Here is a 13,779-nt window from a genome sequence, read left to right on the forward strand (position 1 = left end):
AACGTTAATATAAAAGATTCACAAATAGAGAAAAGTATTTTTAAAAACATTTTTTTTTGCATCAAAACTTTCAAAAACTAACCAAAATAAAAGTGCTTTTTTTTTCGCAAAACAACTTTTGCATTCAGAATTATTTTTTCTTCTTAAGAGGCCAAGTCTTTTCATTAAAAGCATAAGAGAAAAAAAGCCAAAAGGCCATGCGACTTGACTTCTATAAACAACAATCATCTCAGCGCTACTTAGCTCTCATTGTTAAAAGTAATCTCGTGTTCTGCATTCAGGCCAATGTCTTATGTGTCACCTTTAAGTGAATGATGGGTTGCTGTTCCAAACAAACCAAAGTACAAACGTAAATTGAGGAAATCAGAGAAAGACATTTGAGGTTCTTTAAGTATTTATGCAACAATCTTTTGATTTAATTTAATAAATTTCTTTCCTTTTTTTTTTTTTTTACTTTTGAGATTCTTCGTGAAGTAATTTCAGTTCTTTTTTCTGGATTATTTTTATTTTTGCACATAAAACTATATTTATTGGATGAAATACTTTGTTAATTTGGCTATAATGATATATTTATCGATAATATATAGATGCGTATGTTTGTTGAAGTTGCTCAGGACCCACCACTTCTCCTAACAAACACATGTATTTTAGTGGGTGAAAATATGAAGATCGTATTAATTTTATAAAGATTTTAATATAATTTAATTAATTAAAGTTAATAGAGATGTGAAATATAACTAAGAAAATCTAATGCTTGCACCATTTGAAAATTTATAATATTGTATTTTAATGATACTGATTGAGTTTTCTTTACAAATTTTCCCTGAATTTTGGATATATATTAAAAATATATTTTTGCATGCATTTTCAAGAATTTCAAATTTTAAATTCAAAATTTCATAATTCATTGTTGCATTGAAATTCAAATATTTTTCGATTTTTCGGCAAATATTTAACTGCGTGGTTTTACAACTATTGATGAAAATGAGGGAAAAAAAGAGTCTGTTTGTTATGTATGAATTTCAATAAGGAATCTGAAAATGAAATTACATTAATGCAATAGTTCACATGCAATTTGAAATAAATTACCTGAATAAGTTTTTAATGGTTCAATGATGTCATGGGGACCGCACTGTAAAAAGAAATTTCTTGTACGTTTTTTTTTTTAGTAAATAATTTTGTTTTAGAAAGAAAAAGAAATACAATTAGGTTATCAAAAATATCAAAACTGCTAATATTAAAATCTAAAAAAATACACTTGCATATCAATAAGTCTGCAAAATAAATATCCGTGTTTATTTTATTTTTCTTCTTAGCTTTAAGATTCAATGCCACATCGTATATTAAAGTGCCTTTTTTAGGCATAAGAAAATAAATAAATCTTATTAAACGATATATAATAACACAGGAATTTGCTTTCATTTTTTGAATTTAACAAAATTTGAACTGAAACTTTACGGAAGATTCTTCATCTTTTTGAGTGCAACAGCCCTTTCCAGAACTACTAGCAAAGCTTCAACTACTTGTACTTATCAGCACTTTCTATCCCTCACAACCCCTTTCCAATTCTCTATCTTCAGAAAACTCGGGTCTTTTTCCACATCATCCAGCCAACCAGTTGGAGGTCTTCCTCTGGCTCGGGATCCTAAAGGAATTTTAAAAGTGGATATTTTGAGGGCGCTGCTTACAGGGCTTCTACAGATATGGCCGAGCCATCTTAACCTGTTGCTCCGGATAACCAGTGTTATCTGTGGTTGCCCATAGAGTTTGTAAAATTCACAATGGAATGTATTTCGCGAACATCCTTTCTCTAGTATTGGGCCAAAGATAGTTCTAAAGATCTTTGTCTCGAACATGTTCAGAGAACGCTGAGTGTCCAAGTTTCATTTGCATAGAGCGGAACATGTATAATAAGAGTCTTATAAATTCTTAGCTTAATTTTTAGACCGATTAAGTTGGATCTTGGTTGTTTTTTCAGACCAAAGAAACATTTGTTAGCTCTGAGTTTATTACTGTCATGAATTATTGTGTCTGGGTGTTTGAGATGATCGGCTTTGGGAAGGTATGACCGTTACTAGACAGAGAAACACTGATTTATAGTTGAGACGGGAATTCTTTAAATTTGCTTTTATTTTCATTGATGGTGAAATATGTTTTACAGAAGATTGCAAATATATAATGTAATAATATAATATAATGTAATGTAATATAAATTTGTTTCAAGGCATAATGTTTTTCAATTTGTTCCAAGAGTTGATAAAAAAAAGTGCTGCAAAAATATCATTTATAATTTGATAAATTCATTCTGTCAGTGCATCGGAATATTTTGCAGTATAATATATATATTTTTAAATTAATAGGCTCCATTAACTATCCAATTTTCATAGAATTTAAACATATTAATAATTATAGTGTTTTAACAAAAACTAAACATAACTGCTTAGTTCTTTTAAAAATTTATCGCAATTACGTTCATAATAAAGAAATACTTGCTTTATATGTATATGTATATGTATATAATGATATTTTAAACGCTTAATTTAAACCAAATTAATTTCCAAATCTTTATCTTAATTTAGCCCATAGTAAAATATTCTCTTATTTCCTGATCTATTTACACTTTCGGTTTAATTAATCCCTTTGTAAAAATAATGTGCCATCAGTACTACGTATCAAATGAAAGTGATACTTCCGTTGCCCTTGTCAAAGGTTAACACATGTATTCCATCGGCACGTGGCCGGAAATTCCATGTTAAAGAAGATTAGTGATCATTTGTTTCGTCTCTTCGCTCTCTTCTTTACTTCTGCTTTTGTGTCGCACTTCGTCGTCTTCTAAATAAACCATGACTGTCTCCCAAGAGAGAATGAAACGAAATTAAAAATACAAAGTCTCTTCACTGCTTGTGAAACCTGCTTTCTGCTTTAACCAAAATAACCTTATGTGTTTTAAAGGATTGCACTGTGGAAAACATATCAATATTTTTTAATACCTGAATAACTAAAAAATCTATATCCAAACCTTAATTTATATGCTTTCCATAAGATCAATTCTCTGAAGTTCTTTGACTAATTCTATTAAGTAAAATTCAGTTCTATAAAAGCTTTTCTATGAATTCTAAAGATCCATCTTAATCTTAATAAAGCAACTATCCGAGGAATGAAATAAAATCCTGCTTCAAAACAAACGAATGCTTTATATACTCCTAATATATCTCCATACCATTAAATAACTCACTTTATTATCATAGCATTTTAGAAAATATCTTTTGCGAATTGAAACCATGCAAGAGCGAAAGTCGATAAAAGAAACGTTACCTTTCTGTTTATCGATATGGTGAAGATTTCGCTAAGACTTTTAATAGATTCATTGGAGTTTTTCAAAAATGTTTTGTAAACAACAGACGACTTTAATAAAATATAAAGGATATGCTTATAAAAAACAGTACACCTTTCCAATTTGGATATTCATTAAAAGTCACTTTTGAATTAAAATAAACTTTTAAGGATCAATTTGTGAGTAATATTATTTTATCTAGACATTATCTAGACGATTTATAGAATCATCGCAGTTTTTCAAGATTGTTTTGTAAACAAAAGAAGGCTGTCATATAATAAAAAGGATATGCTTGTAGAAATCAATACACCTTTTCAATTTGGATATGGATTCGAATTCACATTTCAATTAAAGTAAAAGTTAAAGTATCAATTTGTGCGAAATATAATTTATCTGGAAATTTCAATATTATATACAGAATTCGTATGTCAAAATTTCTTTCATTAAAATGTAGTAAATATATTTGTAATTAAAAAATAGTAATTGTCAACTATTTATTGAAATTCCTATGCATGGCTTTGCATCTAAATTTGAAACTCCAACCAAATTTTGGACAAAATAATTTCGCAGGAAGTCTGTCAGTGTGATTGTATGATTTATAGGCAATTCGATGACCACAAAACGCAGAAATTTATGTAAACTAAATTTGGTACACCTTGTTTAGCATTTATAATGCACATAATTACTAAATGTTGAACAAAATGAATCAAGCATTTGGGAGTCTGTCTGTTCGTGCTATCGAATATACCTAAATGCAATGAACTAAATCGATGAAATTTGGTATGTAATCTTGTGACTACTGGGTAATTATGTAAAAAAAATGTCAAAATTACTTACTCTCATGACATTTAATATAAAGGATAGATTCATCTCAAAGATCTATATTTCACGCTATAGTTCTTTAATACAAGGTACTCATAACCGTAACCCAAGATTCCCAATTTGCAAAGAGGGATAAAAATTTATTTAAGTGTGAGAAAATATCTGGAAGATTCTTAAACTGATTAATATAAATTCCGAAGCAATTTTACCTCAAGGTTTTGTCTTTCCTAGTCCCTACACTTGACGTCTAAAGTCATATTTACTCGGAATCGTATATTCAGCTTGTAAAACAGCAGCTGATACGTATATCTACTGAATATCAGCAGAATGCATATGCTTGTCTTTTCTATGTGTCTGTTTTGTGTATGAGTCACAGCAGAAGAAGTTTAAGAGGTAATATGGATGTTGCAGGACGAGCATCCATTCTATAAAGTGAAAATATCAAGACTATAAATATATTCTAAAAATGTTTTGATCTTAATAAATGACATTTATCAAGCATTATTGCGTCATCCCTGTGGCAACTGGATTGCTGTGTCAGTCTCTGAAATTTCTCTCAAAGATAAGAAAGATTTAACCAATTAGGAAGTAGCAACTATTTCTCAAATAAAATTATATGTCAAGTTACCTGTCTCTAGTATAAGTTTACAGTGTTCTAGATTTAAATAGATTAAATCCAAAAATGTTTTTTGATCTTGATAGCATATTACAAAATTGCTTTTTTTAAAAGAATAAAATTTATATAACAATAATATTGGAATGGTTATTTAAATTTCCAATGTTAAATAAATATGCTAATAATCAGTTATTTTTTCATAAAACTAATTCTTTGTACTCTTATCTCTACTATTTATAAAAATGTATTGTGTACTGATGCTTTTTAGTTCAAGGGCTTTGATCTAAACTCATCAAATTTGGTACATACATACATTATAAGATAAAAAGGTGCACCGTTTTTTTAAATGTAATTTATTAAAAATAAAATGAAATTTTGGAGGCCTTTTATCATCAATTCTAAAATTATTATAGCAAAAAAAAAAGAATTATTTTTTCCATCATAAAATTAAAAAAAAATGTCTTTTAAATGGTACTAAGTTTTGCTGTATAATAATTTTTAAATTTTAATTAATTTCTGAATAATATTTAACCATATTTTACAATAATATATTTCTTTGTGTGTGTGGGGGGGGGGTCAAAATCAAATCAAATCAGTTTTGCTACTAATATTTCATCTTGAAATTTTTTTAACTATTAGTACATAAGATATGATGATTCGGCTTATTTTTTTACATCTTGAGGAAATTTCAATAGATGCATGCAATCAAATTCAAAATTTTTAAAAATATTTTAAGAAATACTTCATTATGACAAGATTGCCGAAATTATTTAATTCAAATTTTTAGCAATCATCAATTCTAGCAAAAAGAAAAAAAAATGCAAAGGTGACCATGAAATTAAGAATGTATGAAATAAAGGAACTAAAGGTTTAAATTTTCGAACAAAATCAATTTTCGAATTTTAGGTTTAAAAATATGTAATATTCTACCGATTACAAAATTTATAATGTACATAGGTTTAAATGCTGCAACCTTAGGTATTAAAATTGAAAAATGATATTAACATCAAAGAGATACAGATTTTCATCTTTTATTTAAATTAGGTTTTCTTCAAGTTTTGATATTGATTTATAAGTACTTCTGTTGCAACTGTATGGAATTTTATGCTGGAATATTTAAAGCAATTAAGTGATATCTGTGTTCTAATATATTTTTAAAAGGCTATTTATGAAGAAAAATATGATGTGCTCTTAGATTTTCAAGTTGCATGATATTAAAAAAATATTTTAATTATATTAAATTGAAAATTTCACTGTATTTATTTAACCTGTACTCGCATAGTGCATTTGCTTTGTTGTAATTTTAATCAGTTTAATTCTGTTTCTGAGCTTACAAATTTTCGATTTGCTATTTAAAACAAAAAGAAAAATATTTTTTTTCTCAAAGTTTAATTGCCATATAATAGAAGCAGTTTATTTTTGATAAGTATTAAATTTCTCTTAACATATAATATGTTTTCAAAAAGCTCTTAAAAAATTAAAAATATAATTTCGGTGACTTTTGTTGTCGCTTATTTCTCATTTCCTTACATCTACTTCTATGTATAATATCTATAAAAAAAGGAGATTTCAATTTTTTAATCAATTCCATCTTTATATAAATACAAACTATTGTGGTTGATAATGTATATGTTTATATATGTTCTACATCTTCTAAACAGCTGGGTTAGTTTAAACCAAATTCTGCCACTTAATTATTTAAGAATAACAAACAAATATTCTTAACTTTTCATAGTTCAAAAATTAAATTGTTCAGTTAATTAGAAAATGACTGATATTTTCTTCTTTTTTTTCTTTGTAATTTCAGTTCAGAATATTATAGAAAAAAATATTCTTAAGCCATCTTAAAATTGAAAATTTTATCATCATTAATATCAATTTTATTTCTGCATAATAAAGTCGTGAAACTCGCAACAAAATTTAAAGGTCTTAAAATGAGTGTTTGAATTATTCTAATACTTTAAAAAAAATTCTATCTTATTAAAATTTTTACGCCAAGTTGTCTTCGTTTCAATGTAATGATTTAATAATGTCAAATCAGGCAAAATTATTCAGATGCAAGTAAATATATATATATATATATATATATATATATATATATAGCTCACCTGAGCGTTTGGTATAGATATATGACGACTGCAGTGGATTTAGACAATGAGAAATACACTAATATTTTTCGGCATAATCTTCGAAAACTTTTTTTCAAATATGATTCGCATAGTTTTAAAAGTTTCAACCTTTCAATGTTAGCAATTTCATTTTTGTGCATTTGTACCTTGAAATGCCATTAATTCTTTAGAAAATTTAACGAATATGATTTTGAAATAAGGAAAATTAAAGGTACTATTTAACAGAGACGTTAGGACTTTGAACCACTCTAGCACTAGTTTTTAATTATTTTTTATTTATTTCAATACATTTATCTTGGAAAAGGGTATCTCCAATACATTTATCATACAAAAATGGTTTCTATGTTAAGACTAATATACAATCAAAGAATTACAATTTTTAAAAACACCGAGAACATTTCTTAGTTCGAAAAATTCTTAGAAACATCATTTAGTAGTTTTATAAAAGCCTTTCAAAGTTGCTTCAGTGTATGAAGCAAATGTTTTAAACAGATTAGTGCATGAAGTGTCTGTAAAATGATAATCTCATTATTTTTGTCTTTCTAAAATGACCTTTCCTCCTTAGAAAATTTCACGATTGTAAAGATTAAATTATAAAGCATTTGAATGAAAGCGAGATACCGCGAGAGCTAATACTAGGTAAATAAATGGGTTATGTAGGAAAGCTTGCTAAATTGGATAATTGGTGGCCAGGATGTTTGCAGAGGATCGAATATTTAATGACTTACTCTTCTTTGCAATTACCCCTTCTCTATTAACGAATCTCTCTAGGGTCCAAGCGAATTCTTCGACGAACGATGGCGTCGACGTTAAAGCTTTTCTGGAACAGAAGATTCTGTCGGCGAACTATTTCTCAGCTCAACGTTTATGTGAGGTGTTCATTATTCATTAATTTCCGACTCGGAGGACTCGCTACTCTATCATTTCAGGACTTCACTTGTTTAAAAGTCTATTTTGGTCCAGGGGCTCCAATGTGTGGTTTGGGGAGAGGATGGTAATTTGTTATGCTGCTGTTGTCCTTCCCCGGGAAGGAAGGCCTACTCTCATTAGAGCAATTGATTCTTGAAGAGGATGAGCTAGATGGATTAGTTGTTGTGGTAGTCACGACAGTGATAATTTCTAGTTTGGATGATCGAGACGATAGCTAAGAAGGCCCTGTTTCCTTAAGGTGATTAAATCTTCGGTAAATAAGAATATGTTTAAAAATTCGGTAGGCTTAAGAATTTGAAAGAAAAATATTAGAGGGCATTTCTGCATTTCCGACACTTTTTTCAAAAATATTGTTTAGATTGGTTTGCTTATTTATAATAAAATTAAAATGTCTTGCGTCTTGAAGTAATCATGTAAATATGCCCATGGTATCAATGTAATTATCGAGCTTTTTTAAAAATTCGTCATTTAGAAAATACTGTACTGAATTTTACTATAGAATGCCAAATTTGTGAAGAATATTAAAAGATTCTTTATTTCTGAAATTTAAATAACGCATTTTATCAATCTCTATTTTATTTTTTACACATTTAATGCATACAATATGCCTAATCAATTCAAGAATTGCATTTTAGAATACATGTAAGTCTAAAACCTTTTATCATTCATGTCTGAATCCAATTATTTTACAAATATGGCAACAAGGAATACATTTTATAGCCCTTTGTCACTCAATTCATATCATTCTCGTATCAAATAATGAATTGATATGAGCAAGTATGAAATATATCATTCTCTTATCAATTAATGAATACCCATACAAGAGTCATCCACTTTCACACGAATATTTCATTTATCGATGTAGATTAGTGATGAAAAATATGTAGAAACATGTCGTAGTTTGATTAAGGTGTATGTACACACTTGAAACTTCGAAAATAGTTCAAAATATCGAATATTTTTTATTGCTTAATAATGTTCTCTGATCCTTTAGTTTTCAAACGATACCAAAATGTTTTCAATATTCGAAATATTTCTCGAGTTATAATTATTTTTCTTGAGGTGCTTTCATTAAAAACTCTAGTTGCGGTGTTTTTAAAATTCATTTTATGAAGAATGATATTTTTCCACTATGTTGCTTCATTCAAACAATCATAACTCAACAAAAAAATTAAACAAATACAGTTATTTATATATCAAAATAACCTGTATGAAATAGTAAATGTTTTGTGCCTCAATCAAAGTTATATTTATAGAAATAAATTTTTAATAGCTGTTTAAACGTTAAAATTATAGAAAAAAATCTCGCTTTTTCTATTCATCGATGATGAAAAAATTGTTTAAAAAAAACTATACACTTTTATAACTTGTTTGAGGCAGACAACATGAAGACTAATATTAGGCATATTTTCCAAGTAGAATTGTGCATCTGTACAAATTAGAATTTAAGATATCATGTTTCAAAAAATAGGCTAATTAGCTCATTAAATATTATTTAATTAATTAATAATTAGTGTTATATGGTTTTTTCTCACTGAAATGAGTTTAAACATATATTAATAACCGACTGCGAAAAAACTGGATTTTTAAAATTAAAATTTAAAAAAAAATCTTCAAGTGTGTACGTACACCTTAAACTTCTAAATATTTTTTAGCTTTGGAAAAGTTTAATATTGCATAATTTTAATTCTAATAAAGGTAAGTTAATAACTCAAAAGTATGATTCGATTTTAAAATTGATTACATCTCATTTATAAAAGGTTAATATATATTTTAAAGCCTTGCAAGGACCGTACGGTACAATAAGGTAGAAAATATTTATACTAAAACTTTATTGTCATCTAAATAGATTAATTATTATTAATTGCCGTTTTGATAAATATCCTTGTTTTCTTTAAAAAATATTATTTAAGAAATTACGAGACAAAATCTGTACAAATAAATAATTGGATTAAATGATATGCTTTGAAACCAAATATGAAATTTCATTCAAATGTCACTGACATTTTGAATACTCGGATGAAAACATATTATTTGTCTCTTGGTACAAAAATTTCTCTTTATGAGAAAAGCAGCTTGGAAACTGTTTGATGTTAAATTCATGGTAGTATTAACGCTGTCTGTACATAACGCATATTTCAACTATTTTATTCCTGCGTGGAGAGCGAGTAATAGTAGTTAAAATATGAAAAATAAATATAATGATGACAAAATATTTTCTTGTCCTGAGATGGTTTTATTTTTTCTTAATATCAACAACAAAACAGGTAATAACAATGCAAAAACTTCTTAACTACTCTCTAAAAATTAGTTCAAAAACTAAACTGCACTAATTGAACCTTTTTATACTAGATGACAGAGAAAAATCATTTCATTTCAACATGGGGTCTTGGTGGTATGTTGGTAAAGTTTTGACTTTGGGGCAGGTTTAATTCTAGGTTCGAGACCCTATTCCACTGTAATACCTTCATGAACCTATGCCTTTAATTTCATATGCCTTTAATTTCATATGCCTTTAATTTCGATATAGGTGCAGCTGGCTAAGATTCATCGCTTCTCCCTAACTGCATTTTTAATTAGTTGCAGGTCATAAGCGATAATTTATTTTTTTGTCTTTTTCTTGTTGCAGTTGCACATTTGAATATTCTTTTCGGCATCTCATGCAAATCTATACTTTTTTGAAATATTGATTTATTAATCTTGAAATATATGAAATCTTATTCGAAGCACCAGATTCACCTGTCTAGTGACTGCATTTCTGAACGATAGTATTCACATGCATACAGAAAGACAGACTGACATCCTTTTAATAAATGTATCCCAAGGTTGGTATAGATTTACGACTCGAGCGATTAGCATTTATTATATTCTATTTGTCTATATCTTTCTATTTTTGACAGATGAGTTCATAAAAAAAATCATTGTCAGTCTGAAGTTTTGACAGATATATTCGTAAAAAATATATTCTAAGGCATTTGATGATTAAAATAATTTGAACTTTTATACTTCATATATCAAAAAGTATTGTGATCATGAAAAAATGCGAATTCCAGATTTTACTTATTACATAAAGAGCTAAGGAGAAAATATTTGCTTTGCATAATTAGTATCTAAAGTAAAAATGCTTTCCGAATTTTGAGACAAATCCGTTCAACAGTGGACTGTCTATCGGTCTTTGCTTTCAAATGTAGTGGCTGCTAAACCCAACCAAAGAAATTCAGTACCTTATCTTGTGAACACAAATTCAGTTCTGTATTTCGTTTTAGTTCCAATCGAGTTGGAAAAAAGGAGTGAAAAAGATATTTTCGAGATAGATTCAATACAAATGCTAGTTCATGATAAACCCATAAAAGTTATAGTCCAAACTCTTACTTTCGTATTTAACAAAATGATTATGAGCTGATATCTAGCACCGCTGCCAGTTATTTTCTTAATCTGAATTACATTACAAAGTACCTTACATTTATTCGAGCAGTTATTTTAAATCGTAACACTCATTCAGTCAAATGCGTTTATAAAATGGAACATCATTATTTAGGCTTTCACTTGAGACTCAATGATCCTTCCGCAACGTCATTGACATTTCTATTTAAGTGATTAAAAAATGAGCATGAAATACATTACTCGTTTGGGAACAGAAAATGCAGATTTCGATTTAAGAGCCTGGAAAGTGAAATAGAATGGCAAATGGTATTATGATAATATATATATAATGATAATTGCATGGCATTATGTTACGTGGATTATGAGAAAAAAAATACGAGTTAAATTTCTTTTATATTAATTTCATGGTAATGTCATGAATTTAATGTTTATTTTACAATTAATCAAACTCATAACTTCTGAAATTGTTGATTATTACCAGATATACAAATCGTTGCATAAAACGAATTTTTTTAAACTTCTGAATATGAACACAATCCTCTCATTAAAGCCTTTCTTACCGGAACAGGGTATCATGTCAGGGTTCATCAATTATGGAGACTTGACACTTCCGGTATGGTGATTGGTTCTTACTTCTCTTGATGCTTTATTAAAGCTGTGGAGTGGAGTTAGCTCCACATCTATGGAGGGACTATCTTGGGGGAGGAGCAGAGCCCTGAGTGATGCTATCTACTAGTAATCAATTCTAATACAGCCCATCCGTGCTATCGAGAAGATCATTAGAAATGAATCCCAAGATTCGATAATTTTTACATTAGATGGTATAAAATGTTATATCTATGATTATCCTATTTTAGTCTATGTTATATCTATGATCCACAATGGGGGATGCGAGAGAGTAAGAGGTATCCCATCCAGAAATAGGGTTGAGATGTTCAATGATTGATTTTAGCTTCTTGTATGTACGTATTAAGGTTGTAGGATAGAGTGACTACATTTTATGCCTGGACACACCTTCTAGAAAACGTATTGTATCGTAGCAGTTATAATTATTAGAATTTAATCTTTGTTCCTGTAACCTATAGTGTTCTAAAGATGGTCATTCAGGTAATTTTCATGCTAAAATAGTTTGCAGATAACACTTTTATGATTACTGATTCAAAAAGCAAGCATCGGATAAATATGGGAATGAGTAGCTTCCGGTGTGAAAGTTGCTGCTAACAATTGCTGTGGGGTCAAGTTATCCCAACTTCTATGATGAGTGATATTTTCTATGGGAGTATGTCGTTGCTGATAATTATTATATCTCAACTTTACTTTCCGTCGTCTTCCTTATAGCAACAATAATCGTCCAGGTGCTCTGCACTTTTTGCCAAGTCGGTTTCTTTTGTGATTACTGAAACAATGAATTCGAACAGGGAGTAAACAAAAATTTTGTGATACGAAGTTTACATTATGGTATTTGGTTTTCGTTTTCTTAATGGATATAATTATGGTGGTTACGTTCTCTGATGGCGATGTACTGCTGATGGCGGAGCTGGGCTACCTTTAAAAGTGCACGTGTTGCTTGTAATGGCGATTATTCTACATTGACCTAAATATTGATGTCTGGCTCAGTTATTCAAATTTTCCCGAATGCTAAAGAAGGACAGGGTTAATTCTTTGTGTCTATGAAATCAAGATAGAAACGTAGCAATAAAACTGAGAATATGTCTTCTCTCCGAACTCCTTTCAACTATCGCCTTACTGATATGAAGAATGTTGGGAATACTTTTTAAATTGTTTTTTTTTCGATTGATTGGGCAAAATCTTGATTTTTAGTCAAAGTTTTGTTTATATGACTAAGATATAAATTTGAATTATTTATTGCTCCATCTTTCCTTATGTATGAGAAACGTTCATATGTATGAGAAAAGATAGACAAATAAACGATCCGTTGATGACTTGATCTAAGAGTTGATACATATCTTTAATGGTGGTCATAAAACTGTTTTTCGGTTTTTATTCACTTAGCTCATTATGTTCTTTAACTATCATCTACACATGCGCATTGATAAATAGACAGACAGACAGATTGTAAGTAATTAAATTTCTTTCAATATTTGGGTCCATATGCCAGATTTCATACAACTAACTGAAGGCCTTTAGGAATTACCATTTCCTCAGACAGATTAAGCAAGGATAAACATAACTGGAAAATGCGTTTATCATATTCAGAGACTTCAAAAAAAGTGCAAATTCATCAAAATCTCGATTTCGAGAGGGGGTTTTTGGAGAGGGAGGGGGACGACAATAATTTCTGTTTCTGTACTTCAAATAAGATCACCGATAAAAAAAAAATCAGATCTGCAATTTAGCTATGCATTTTCTACTCATCTTCCTTATTTTATTGAAACAATTATTTTTAAAATTGCTATACCAGCTGCCTTCAGCGACCAATAGTCCTTCTATAGAATTAATAGTATTAATTTAATTGTATTAATAAAATTCGATGAATTGTTTTTTTATCACAACAAAAGTATTATTTTAATTTACATCAGTACTATAAACGTATAATACTTTGA

Source organism: Argiope bruennichi, chromosome 11 (genome assembly GCF_947563725.1).
Source record: "Argiope bruennichi chromosome 11, qqArgBrue1.1, whole genome shotgun sequence".
Taxonomy (NCBI): Eukaryota; Metazoa; Arthropoda; class Arachnida; order Araneae; family Araneidae; genus Argiope; species Argiope bruennichi.